Source organism: Archocentrus centrarchus, chromosome 6 (genome assembly GCF_007364275.1).
Source record: "Archocentrus centrarchus isolate MPI-CPG fArcCen1 chromosome 6, fArcCen1, whole genome shotgun sequence".
NCBI lineage: Eukaryota > Metazoa > Chordata > Actinopteri > Cichliformes > Cichlidae > Archocentrus > Archocentrus centrarchus.
Window position 1 is genome coordinate 14036775 of NC_044351.1, and position 13341 is coordinate 14050115.

General features: G+C 44.4%; 1 protein-coding gene across 1 annotated transcript in view; it reads left to right on the plus strand.

Moving 5' to 3' along the window:
- Positions 1–13341, plus strand: part of plxnb2b (plexin b2b) — a 128821-nt gene that overhangs the window by 14637 nt on the left and 100843 nt on the right. Inside the window, exon 2 of the mRNA XM_030730891.1 lies at positions 10519–10705. The gene's annotated coding sequence lies outside the window, so the exon portion shown is untranslated. The remainder of the gene's footprint in view (positions 1–10518; positions 10706–13341) is intronic.

A 13341-nucleotide genomic window follows, 5' to 3' on the forward strand; every position in this document is an offset into this window, starting at 1 on the left:
GCCCGTTGTGTCAGACACACTGCTTGCTAATGGCTCCTGGCTCTGATCCAACCTTATCCCACATTCTGAACCTGGCTTTGGTTGCATCAGGCCCCTCTCACAACCAGGAGACTTACCTGGATCATGACAGCTAGCAGCCAGCCTCTGCTGGGGGAAAAAGCTTTCCACAGTGGTCGAGGCATTCAGAGGATAAGCCCTAACTCGTGCGTGGATCTGAGAGGGGATGGCTAGCACCTGCCAGTGCTAACACACAAATATTTAGCGTTGAGAGGGGAGTCTGAGCAATGCCCTAGGGGTAAGCCACAATGGATTTTTCACTTCACAAACTTGCCTGGTCACATTGAACTGGCTTTTCCTACTGTTTTGGCTCTGCCCTCTCCCTGCCCTTGACTCTGTGAGCTGCTGTTGAAATCAAGTGCACGTACAGGCTTGTCAGCTCCATGCACCTACTAGCAGCTAGCCTAAGTACATCACTCTTATCTGTGATGTCACTTGCTTCCTCTCCTGTCCATGCATGTCTGAGCCAGGTCATAAGCCACCTCTCCCCCTCCCTAAACCTGTCTGTTTTGGTTGTAATGCAGCCTAAGCCTTGTGTTGAGAAGGGCATTAGCCTATATTTGTGGGCATGAGCGCTTTGTCATCCAGACTTGCGAATGGCTGCTCCAGATGGGTGATTAGTCACTACTCTGTGCATGTGTGTGTTGAGACTGCGAGAGAATCACTGGTGTGTGTATGTGACCTAAGATAGGTTTGATTACAAGGGGATGAGACCGACAGCCTAAATGAAGATGAAACACAGGTGCTCGCATCGCTTCATGTCATGCGCTTCTGTACGTGTACTTGTGCACCAATGTGTGCCTGTGTGTTTATCGTCTAATGGCTCCACCCTAGCACAATACAGCCCACTCCTCTCCCCTCCCCAAACACACATCCCCAATGCAATCTCATCACTACCTCTGACTCTGCTAGCCAGGCTTCCATCAGCAGTTTGGAGTGCAGCTCTTATGCCTGTAGGCTGCTGTAATGATAGCTTTTGAAAAAAAAAATACTAAAATAAGCCCAGCTGTTTGCTCACAACGTATGAGAATGAAAAGTGGAGAGGAGGAAGAGGAGGACGATGAAAAGCGTCACCAGCCTTGTATTGTACAGCTGCAGTCTCATACAACTCATAGAACAGACCTAACAAAAGCAAGAACACGTGCGCCATGAAAGATTAATTGGTTGCTGTTAGCTCTCTCATCATCACCTGCAGCAGAAAAGGTAGGGGATACAGAAAAATGTGTTGCCTGGTGCTGGAGAAGGTAATAAGGCACTAGGGAAGAAAGGCGTTTTTCTCTCTCTGGACGCTGCCTGACAAAAAAGTTCCCAAAGTAGAACATGCCAAAATTAGAAATTGAAGCTAAGGTTGTTTTGTGTTCACCTGGTGTAGTTAGTGGGGGTGACAGTCTCATCAGCTGGAAATGATTATATGGTAGACATATTTAACAGCCTATTTAGATGTTGTGTGTGCGTGCGTGCATGCTTGTATAAGTGTGCTCACAAGTGTGCAAGTGTGTTACATTGTGGGTGTGTGGTACACCACTGTCCAGACACATCTGCCTGGCTTTAATTAGTTTTGGCTGGCACAGGGACCAACCAGTCTCTCTGGTGTTTAATAACAGCCTAGACAGTAGGCATTTATCAAGGTCTGAATACAGCTGAAGGATCATTTGGCCAAATAACTTTAAAGTGATTATATTCTTTTTATTTTCTGAAGCTGCTTGCAAAGAAGTTCCTGTTCCCTCCCCTCTCCACTGCATGCCAGGGCATGTTGAAACACAAATCATCTCTGCTGTGCATAGTTTGGGCTCTCTTTCAGTCTCCCTTCATCTATTTCCCCTTTCCTCTCTTCTCAATTTTCTTTTTGTTTTTTTGTTGGTCTTATATTAATATGTCATGTATCTGACCCAAATTTCCAGGCCCTTGGATTCTTTCAGGGTTCTTCCTCTGTCTCACTTCCTCCTTGCTTTTTGATCAGAGGCATCGTAGTGAAAGTCATCCCAACCAGGAGAGAGAGACAAACTTCATTGTCTGCTCAGTCAGAATGGGTAAGTGGTCTTGGGAGCAACCAGAACATTCTTTGCTTATATCCACACTCCTGATACACAGCAACTTCTAATCAGGGCTGGAGACTTTTGCCGATGAATCAGAAAGTTGACAGGGCACCCCTCTCTTCCCGTAACACCCATTTTTTTTTTTACCCCGTCTCCATCCTTGAAATTTGTGAATGTTACCTGATGCGACTTATTTGTCAGCCTGCTCCAGTTCTTCACTTTCCATCCACTTTCCCCAGCCACCTGATCCCTCCTCCTTTTATGCACCATTGCCAGCAAAACCGGGCTGAAGACACTGTTTTGTGTGCATGAGTGGGAATAGAGTCTGAAGAGGCAGAAACTTAACGGAGCAGAGCCAAGGCACATACAGGTGCCGCTTCTCTTCCTGCCTGAGGGATAGCTGTCAAGGTCTCTTCATCCTGGCCTCTTTTTTTTTTTTTTTTCCTCATGTCATCCCCACTGTGGCCTTTGTATGTCTTACTCAGGTCAAGATAAGCACTCTTACAGGACAGGGTAGTCCCAAGAGGCAGGATTGCCCACAGGAAGAATCCCTGCAGCTGTTGCTCCAGCTGTTGCTCTCATCAGTTTTCATCTTCTGTGTGTTGGAATTGTATGATATTGTTTTTGTTATTATCTCTGACTTACTACAAGGACAGTCCCCATAAGGAATAATAAAGATTTCTACTATTACTGTATATATGCATGCCAGAAGGTGCCTACAAAAAATATATGTGACGAATTCAAAAGCAGCAGGAGCAGCAGCTAACGTAGCCCCCGAGCTCCACTTGCAAGTTGAGCGAATGCAAATGGAGTTTTTCTTTTGTTTTTTTAATAAAGCAGAGAGTTCCCTAGCTGTAATAGTCTGCATTCCTACCACAATGCTGCATAGTCTGAGATTGCCTCATTCAGTTCTACACCAACTCCTTTTTGGGCAGGGTTGGCTTGGCTTCGATTTATTCCTCTGTCAGCTCAATGGGGGAGATTGCTTTGATTTTGGGGCAGACTGACCAGATTAATGTCAGTCCAGACCGCTGGACGGATGGCTCCCAGCCATCTTCTCATTTGTGTTTCTCATTGTCGCTTGCAGCTCCCTCCATTTTGTTCTCTCCCCTTCCCTTGTTTGGCCTCATGCTCTGCTCAGTATCTGCCAACGATTGATAAGACCCATCCCCTGACCACTGCTGGCACACAGCACAGGATCGGGTGGCAGTGGCGCTCCTGCATGTGGCAAGCATGTGTCTGGTCAGGCTTAGACGGAGATGGGATGTGTCTCACGTCATTGTTATCTCACGTTCCAGTTCCAGATGGCACTCAGCAGAAAGAATGTGGTTCTTGACACACTCTCTCTCATGCCTCTCCTCTTTCCTTGCTCGATCCCTCTTCCATCTCTCCCGTGGCTCACTCTGTTGTTTGGACTTGGTTTTCAGGTCCCGAACACACAGCATGAGGTGAGGGGAGTAGGTGGTGAGAGAGCCAGGAAGGCAGACTGGGACTTGAGAGGAGCCATAGAAAGTCAGGTGGTAGTCTAAGTGTGTGTTAAGACTGGTGGGAGAGCATCTGTGCTAGTAATTGTACCTCTGAGACTGCAGTGCTTGACGAGTATTTTGTGAGTCTGAATCACAATGCAAAAAGTGTGCTAGTATGACAACACATTTGAACACATTTGAGACTTTTTTCACTACCACGTTTTTCTGGGGGTCATTGAATCATAAAAATCTAGTCTCGGGCAAACATTGATCGGCTTAGCCCCAGACCTCTTGGTTGTCTGGATTGATGGACGGTCAATTCCAGCAGTGGGAGATAATCACAGCGTGTCAGCCCCACCGATTCTCCAAACTCTTATCTCTGTCTGCCCCACTCCCAGGATGCCACAAATGACCACAGGGACACACATTTTTCTTATTGTTCCAAAAACCCCAAGGGAGAGAATGTGTTTTACGTACTGAATGTAGGGCTTTGGCAACTTTGTGCGACTCTGTCCTCTACTGGATGAACACATTCACCTGGAGTGCACCTTCACCACATGGGTACTTCAACCAGACTCACTCCCAGTTTTGGAACTGAATGCACTTATCTCAAGGCAGTGCTGTCAAAAGTTTTTTTTTTTTTTTTCCTTCCATTTTGCCTGCTGACTTTTCAAGGAATTATGCACTGTCTGAAGTGGCTTATGATAAGCCTTTTCATTTCCGGTCTGAATCTTCCACTATAACATGTCAATATTATCAGTTTGGGCTCTGGCATTGTCCCATGGCATTATAAGGCACTTTTTAAAAATCTTTTAAAGTCCCCTGCCTTCCCATCAAGCATGATCAAATAAGATTATCTCTCCTGAGTGTTATTCCAACAATGGACTTGAGCAAAAGTCTTGTTCTCGCATCCGCCCTGCTGCCCAAAGGTCTTTTGAGGGGTTATTTTTCCCCGAGTGAGCGGTGCTAATTGTGGCCTAATGGCAAGCTGTTATAGCTTAGAGTGGTAAAAAGCAGTCAGTTGGTGAGGCTTGCTCCCTTTCCTGTGCAGGCTGATTACGCTGTCTAGTTAATGCACCCTCCTTAGATACAAATGGACGGTGGTTATTGCATCAGGAGAGACAGTCAGCCTGTCAAAATCACCCTCTCTAACAGACAAGAGAGATATAAAGAGAGATGGAAAAGAGTGAGAGAAAATATTCTGGAGAGCCAATTTCAGTGAGGGGATAGAAGCGTGGTAGTGCAATTATGAAATATAGCTTTCTGTTCAATAATGACCTTTTCTCTACAGGCTATATATAGACCAGTTGTAAATGATTTACAGAATGATCCACACTGTCCTATACATAATGACCTATGGATTCCTGCAGAGAGTTCAGCCAGTTTCCGGTGAAAACATTCACTCTTGTTGGTGCTAAGTTGAGCAAAAATGCTGGAAGGAACGATAGCTGGAGACACTGGAGGGAGAAGAAGCAATCAAAGGCTTATAGGCACGCCCTTTTCTAGTGTTGTTGTCCTTATGCTGCGGTTAGTCACTTCCAGTTTCCTATACTTGGTATGCATGTGTGGGAGTTCTCGCCTGTGTCTTTCTGCTCTGGAATTTCACAGAAACAGGGCACTGTCGCGTGGGCTGTTTTATTTTACCATAATTAATCACCAGGGGATCACATGATTGCTTCACCCCAAGATTCATTTAAAAAGAAAAAAAAAAAGTCCCTCAGCACAACTTCTGTTTCATGTCACAAATAAAAGCCCAGTGAAACACGGCCACAGCACTGCTGCCAGTTGCGCAAAACACCCACACTGGCTGCTTACTGTGCATCTGTCTGGATAGATACTCAGCGGTGTTGCAAACCGGCTACTCCAACAAGAGCTATGTCAAAGCTGAAGGGGGGGGGTGATGGGATCACGAACTGAAGAACTCCATTCTGATCTGCTAATATTAGAAACAGACTGTAGTGGATTGCTAAGCCACTACCAGAAAACAGATGTTTCTGTATGTCTTGATGCATGCTTAATCATCCAGGTAAGGAAATCCCAGAAAGCTGAATCTGTTCATCTGGATGTAGTGTTTCAGTGGGAGATATTTCTGTAAAATAAATAAATATAGTAAGATGTTTATGCTAAACAAAATAGAAGCTATTGTGCATGTATATTTGATATAAAATTTCAAAGTTTATGTAGTCATAAGCACACAAGAGATTTGTTTAAGTCCTCCTGAAAAGTCTTTCTAAATTTATGTAAAGAATATATATATATATATTTTTTTTTTGCATTTACACAAAAATTTACTCTTGGGCTCAATTTTATACCAAGAAAAAAATCTTTTTAGGCTTGGATCCAATCGTCTCATTTATTCCTTACATATTTTATTGCATTTTCGAGTGATAAGCCTGTTTAGCCTTCTGTACTTGGAAACCTGTGGTAACGTGTTACTGGTCAGGTTGGATTCTAAGCATTGTCCCATGGCATGATAAGGTACCTCTCTGAGAATCATATAATTCTGTGTGACAGTCCACATCACACAAACTCATGAATGAACATGAATTTATACCATGATATACTGCCGCATTTGCCTGCCACTTCATTAGGTACACTTGTTCAACTGCCTGTTGATGCAAATATCTATTCAGCCAATCACATGCCAGCAACTCAGCACATTTAGGCAAGTATACATGGGCAAAACAACCTGCTGAAGTTCAAACTGAGCATCAGACTGGGGATGGCATGTTGTTGGTGTCAGATGGGCTAGTCTGAGCATTTCAGAAATTGCTGATCTACTGGGGTTTTCCACAACAACCATCTCTAGGGTGTACAGAGAAGGCCTGGAAAAGAGAGAATATCCAGTGAGCGACTGTTCTCTTTGCAAAACTGTTTTGAATTGATAGGAAGGCACGGTAACTCAAATAAACACTTGTTACAGCACGGTATTCACAAGAGGGTCCCTGTGTGCACAACACATTGAATCTTGATGTGGGATGTTGCCTGGTCTGATGAATCTCTATTTCTAGTGTGACGTTCAGATGGTAGAGCCAGAACTGACATAAACAACATGAATGCATGGATTCATCCTGCCTTGTATTAATTTTCAGGGCCCTTAGGAACAGCTGAGGATTGTTTAAATGCCACAGCCTACCTGAATATTGTTGCTGACCATGCCATCCTTTCATGACAGCAGTGTACCCATCTCCTAATGGCTGCTTCCAGCAAGGTAATGTGCCATGCCCCAAAGCTCAAGTCACCTCAAGCTATTTTTTTTAACCTGTCAGTGAGGTCATTGTACTCAAATGGCCTTCAGTCATCAAATCTCAATCCAGCTGAGCACTTTGGGATATGGTGGAGTGGGAGATTTAAATCAAGTATGTGCAGCCGACAAATTTGCTGCAACTGTGTGATACTGTCATGTCAGTATTTGCCAAAATCTCTGAAGAATGTTTCCAGAACCTTGTTGAACCCATGCCATGAAGGCTTGAGACAGTTCTGAAGGCAATAGAGAGATCCAACCCAGTACTAGCAAGGTGTAATTAATAAAGTGGCTAGTGAATATTTGAGTGTATATTTTCATTTTTGGTGTTTGTTTACATCTGATATGTGTATCCTTAATATTTACAAAACGTTTGATTTATAAACACGCCACTACACCACCAGTTAAGAGAAAAACCCTCTGTGTCGCCAGTGTACAGCCATGCCTGACTCTACTCTCGTATTATAATGATTGTATGCTAAAGGTGGCTGGATGCACTGCCAGACGGCTTCATAAAGCAGCTACTGATGTTTCCCATTGGGGCCCTCATGAGTGGCAGAGAGCAGAGAATCACTTCTGGACTTCATTCTCTGAAGTGACAAAAGATCTGCCAATAGAGGGAGGAACTAGGACAGGAAAAATAAGATGGTACCACACAGCTGCATCTGTTGAATATCTTGTTGTGAGGTTGTACAGAAAGTAATGAGGTGAAACTGCAGCAGTGCATTAGCTGTCAATCAGTTTGTTTTTGTTTGGTTATTATGAGTGCCTGTTGTGAGTAAGCGTTTGCATAACTAGGCAGACCAGTTGAATGTAGACCACCTTTAACCTCTTCCAACATCTGCCTATCTTCCAGTAAATCTTCCATTTTTCCCTCCTCACTGAGAAGTAGGCAAGCAATGCTATCTTTGGACCATTTACTGAGTATAATCCAACATCTGTCTTGCTCATATCTCTTGTTTTTCGCATTAAAACATTCCCCCCTTCCCCCGTCTCGTCATCTTCCACACCCCCCTCCGGTAGCCGTCACAGCCACTGAACGATTTCCTCTCACTGGGAGGCTCCTCCGAGTCACTGTGGCAGTGTCAGATGAGGCTCCTATTTAAGCTCATTAAATGTTTCCAAGAGAATAGGAAATCAATGGTGCATACCATTGCGCGAGAACTTTTCTCTTAATTTAATTTCCCCTCCCCCTTATCTGTTTGCACATCTCTCTCTTTCTTTTCCCCCTATCATTCACGCTTGTTCTTTCCAGCTTGTCGTTTTCCTTTAAGCCGGGGAGGTGGAGGTGGGTGAGGTGGAGTGTTGCGGGAGGGGGGGCAGAGCAGAAACGGTTGCCTTCAGAAACTATTTCAGACTTGTGTCTGTGACAGGCACCGTGGTGTGAGGCTGTCCAGACTTTTCAGTGTTGTTTAGCGCTCACCACACGAAGCACAATCGGCTTGAAAGTTTTGTGCACACTGACCTGCCCTGGGGTTTTAGCTTTTGTTTCAGACCATGCTGTTAAGGGAACAGGTTGCAGCCAGAGCAGAATATTGCACTGAAAACGTGGCACAGTGACGTTCTGGATTGAGATGACCCCGATTTAAAAAAAAAAAAAAAAAATCCCCTCACCTCATGTTTGCCTCTTTCCTATTTTGAGTTTTATGCATCACCTCCATATTTTGTCCATCTGTTTAATTTGCTTATAACAAGTTTTTCTTCAATTTAAGCTAGTGAATTAATGTGTGTGCGCATGTGTGTTTGCTTGTAAATCCTTGTGAGTACATGTCTGGCAGGGCTTTGTGCTGTTTGAAACTATGCCTGCAGGCTGGGCCCACACCTTCTCTGGATCTCCTGTAATTGCTCTTTTGGGGCCTTGTCTCTGGCTCTGAGCCCATCTCCATCACTCTCTCACTGTCTTTCTCCCTTGCTCTTTGGCCTCCTCCCTTCTTTTTTTGCCCTCACTCCCACTTTTCTCCCCCAGCATGGCTCATTATGGCTGATCCCCACCTGCCCAATCTGGGAATTGTCTGTATATACACACACACACACACACACACACACACACACACAGCAACTCAGCAGTTTTTAGAGCTGCCTGTCGCCTCACTGGTTTGTGTGCTATCTGCTATAAAACAGCTTTGCTAATACTGTTTGGCCAAGAAGTAGAAACAATAGTGCTGTCACATTTTTTCCCTTCTATTGGTGAAAACAGACAGTTTCTTGTCTTTGCTGCGGCTGTCAGAGCACCATTTTTCATAAAACCCTGGCCCTTCAACCTTAGCGTCTGTCTTTGTATGCTCTAGCCTCAACCACATGCTCCTAACCACAGGCCTTAAGCATTTCCATTCCAGCCCTCCCTTCAGCTTGTCGCCCAGCAGCCCCTCCATGCCTTTTCCCAAGCTAGGGGCCTTACTTTGAAGGATAATGGATGTGGCCAGTTGCAGCTGCTCAGCAGCAGGGTACTATCATAGGAGTTATCTAAGGACCCGAGAGTGGCCTGTGATGAATGGCTGGGAGCTGTGTGTCTCCAACGATCAATAAGCCACTAGCACCCAGATGAGCTAGATGCCCCTTCACTCTCCGCTTCCCCCTATCTACACCTATATCTCCTGCTCATAATCTCCCACTATGTTTGTGAACTTTTCCCTCCAATTCATGGCTTGAATTGGGCCATTGATCTTTTATCCTTGGCTTGTTTTAAATAAAGGGCCAGTATCTTCTCTCCACCCAAGCATGCAAGCTTTCTGACAGCAGTTATTGCTACACTAGCGGCAAAGCTCACAAACATTACTTTAGTCTGATCGAAGTGGCCGTAATCTGAGAGGGAACGCAGAGAAAATGAAGGGGAGCATGCATGAAGCTGCTACCCCCCACTCTGTAGCGCTGCTGTGGTTTTCATTGCAAGGCTGATGCAAACAGAGGTCCCATGTGGGTGTACACATTTGTAATGCAGACAAACATACACACATACACCAAACAGTCTTGCTGTCAGGGCTCATTAAGCACAACCTGTCCCAGAGCACCTCAGAAAGCCTCACCCTCTCTGAATTGTCTCAGTGTTGTGCACACATTTATGTGATGTGCCTTCAGACCACCAAAGTGTGTAAATTTTTATTCCTGCTGCAGAACAACAGGTTTGTCATAGCTACTGTATGTGTTAGTTTTTGATCTGTGCTTTTTCACGTTGCTGGTGAGAGATTCACAATGGAAAGAGGCAATTGGAAATCTGGAAACCTCTCTCCCTCTCTCTTCCTCACCTCTGGGGACTTTGAGTAGTCTGTATCCTCTCTTCCTTTTTCTCACACTCTGCTCTCCTTCTCTTCCCCTAAAAGTCTGATCTTTCCTCTGATTTCTTGTTGTCTCTGTCACAAAGAGCAGATTCTAAACTTGGTAATTGCATGTCTGCTGGCCACCACACCTGTTGCTGTCAAGTCAGGGGTGTGGGAAAGAGGGGAGAGCTACGCCCTCTGGCCTCTATAACTCTTACTCCCCTACCACCTTTGTTGCAGGTGTAAGCCCACAGGGACATGGGAGTGTGATTTGGCCAATGTGTACATGCGTGGTGGTATAGAGTGCTCTGATTGTGTTTATCTGTAACCTTGAGCTTCACCTCTAGTGCGTGTGTGCGTGCAAATGCATGTGTGTATCTCCTCAAACCTGGCCGGTGCTGACGGTTTACTCTCTCACCTGCTAATCCTCTCCACCTCCTCTCCTCTCTCTCCTTATCCAGAGCCCAGGCCCTTAATGAAGCTGGGGGTCAGTGGTGGTGTGCGGCTAATTGGCCAAGTTTGCCCGGGGCTCCGGCTGCCTGTGATTGAAGTGTCCAGCAAGCAGCGACTGTGCAGTCACTGCTGCACCCTGCTCTGTTTCACTCCAACAGCCAAGACGCTCACTGCACACCTGTCGGCCTCTCCCTAGTGAGTAGCACCCGAGGTCATTTTGTTTTCACACTGCACAATGCTCTGTCCAGTCTTCTGTGTTTTTGTTCTAATTTTGTGACAAGAAGATTTCTCAGACCTATTTTCTAAATCACCGGCCCTCCATGTCATACCACGTATGTTTGGAATGTTTTCCCAAAGATTTAAGTTTCTGTCTCGGTGTCCTATGTCTTTGTATTTTTTTTTTCTTTATTGCTAGACTGTCATTCCCACACTTCATCTCAGCATTTTCTCCATTTCCTTGGCTTGCGTGGCCCTCACACTCTTTGTTCTCATTTGCCACAGTGGGATTTGGGCAATTACCATGGTCCCCCATTGGCCAGCAGCCCAAAAAAAAAAGGCCCTTATTTCTCTCACGATGAGCCCAACAGTCCCAGCTCTGGCCAAGCTGTAGCTCAGTATTCCGAGTTAACAGGAGGGGATGGCGTAATGGAATGGAGGTATTTCAAATTAGTCGAGCCTCTTGTTTCTCCTCATTAAAGCCTTCTTGACTCCAGTTGTTTTGCTGTCTGTGTAAGAGCAGAGGAAGGATGTGGTAGTGAGCTCAGTGGTAAAATCTGAGCACATAGGAGGTACAGGACACAGAGGAGGCATTGAGGCAACAACTCTGCTACCCAGCAGGTAGTTGTCCATCTCATCTGGGAGATATGCAGGCAATACTTAGCCCCGAAGTGCCACAGTGCACCAATATTGTGCCTACAGAAGTGGAACTTTTCTGGCTAGCGAATGGTTAACACTGTGTGTTTGTGTCAGGAAACAATGGTCCAATTACAAGTCAAGTCTTAGCCTACAAGTTGGGATAAGTTCTAGTCTGTCAAGACTTTATTTGCACACCAGTGGCTTCCTGTGCTTGTTTATTAAGGAACGCAAGTGATTAGATCTGCTCCGAGGCTTCATTAAATGAGGCTCCCCAGCAATTAACTACAGTTACAATAGTTTTGTGTAGACAGTTGTAAGAACTTCATGTTTCCACATTTAATTTAAGCATAGAAAAAGTGCAGTAATTACAACTCACTCTTTTGATGACAGGAATGAAATGGTGAGCAATATTAATGTGATTTCATACAGCATATTTGGGTTTTTCATCGCTTCTTCTTAAACTGTTTCTGCGGTGTACTTTAAATCCCAAAACTGCCACCAGCCTCGGGACTTGCAGGTTTCTTAGGGTGTTACACTTGTCCATCTGTGGAGTGCTTAACGTGACAGATGACTCCTTTTCTCGCTCATCTTTCCATAATCAGCTGTTTTCTTAGGTCATAATTCTTGCGCTCCACTTTCCCTTGCAACATGCCTGCCAGCCTGCCCGCTGGTGTTAAAGATAAACAAAATATGGCTCATTTGAAATATAGGCTACCCCAGGTGGTTGTTTGGCCTGTGTTGAATTATTAGAACTTAGTTGGAGCAGTGGCTTTGCTCAAAGTGCTACAGTCGTGACCCCAAATACAGCATATTAAACAGGCACACTTTAAAAAAAAAATGTTTTTGCAGTTTTCATCCCTTTGTTGTTGATTCACTTTGTCTCACTTCCCAAAAGATGGTGTGAATGTCATGGTAATGACATGCTTTTTGGTATCCATGAGGATTAGGAGGTGTCAGTCATTTCTCCCTTGAGGCTTTGCCTTGGCACAACCCTGGAGCAAAGAGATACTTGGGGATGAATGAATTAGGATGCACCAGAACAGTCTGTCTTTTTTGTTGTCTTTTGCGTTGTTGTGGGTGGGTCCCATAGTTTTCTTCTCCCTTGTGTGTCACTGCCCTTTTTTCTTCTGCATTAAATTTTGATACTTTGAATGTTAATCAGTGCAGTAAACTAGTTCTGCACTGTTACTTTTGCATGAAAGACTTACTCCTTTAGTTTACCATTTTAAATGTGCTTCTTTTTTTTTTTTTATTATTATTATTGAAGTGCATAGCAAAAATAGGTAAACAAGACAATTTAATGCGTAGCAATACCTATGACACATAATATTTCAAAGAGGAGCCTCATAGGAAATATTGTTTTTCAAGAAGGCTCCACGTTTGTTTAGAATATTGCTGATGGCGATACCCAGACCGTGGCACTTTTGAAGTTTGTTCAGGTTAATCGAGTGAGGAGAAAGCTGCCCAACATCAAAAGTCCTTTCTATGATATTAAAAATGACTCTGAATTTAACTATGCATCCCCAGAGATGAGAGTGAATAATTCATTTGTCATGCTAAATCAAAGTGATGATCCTATCTTTAATGCCTGTGATCTATTGAAACTCTAAGATTGTCAGATTGCAATGTGTCATGTAATCTCAAGCCCACTGCTATGGTCAGGTCATAGTGGTTTGGGGGGTACGAGGTAAAAAAAACAAAAAAACAATTAATAATAATCTTAAGGTCCTGCTGACAGCACAGAGAACTGGGAGTCATTCCTGTTTTTTCTCACAGCATTGCAAGTGTATACTAATGCCTTCACAGTATGTAAAAATGGTTAAAAAAGGGTGCAAACATGCTCCAGGCATCAACCAGGGGATACAATTAATCACCAAGCCAACGCAGCCCCTTGTCACCAGCCTAGGTTTGGTTTTGTTCACGGAACATGGCAAATGTCATGTCCTTGTGGTACAAAAATAATAAAAAACACCTTA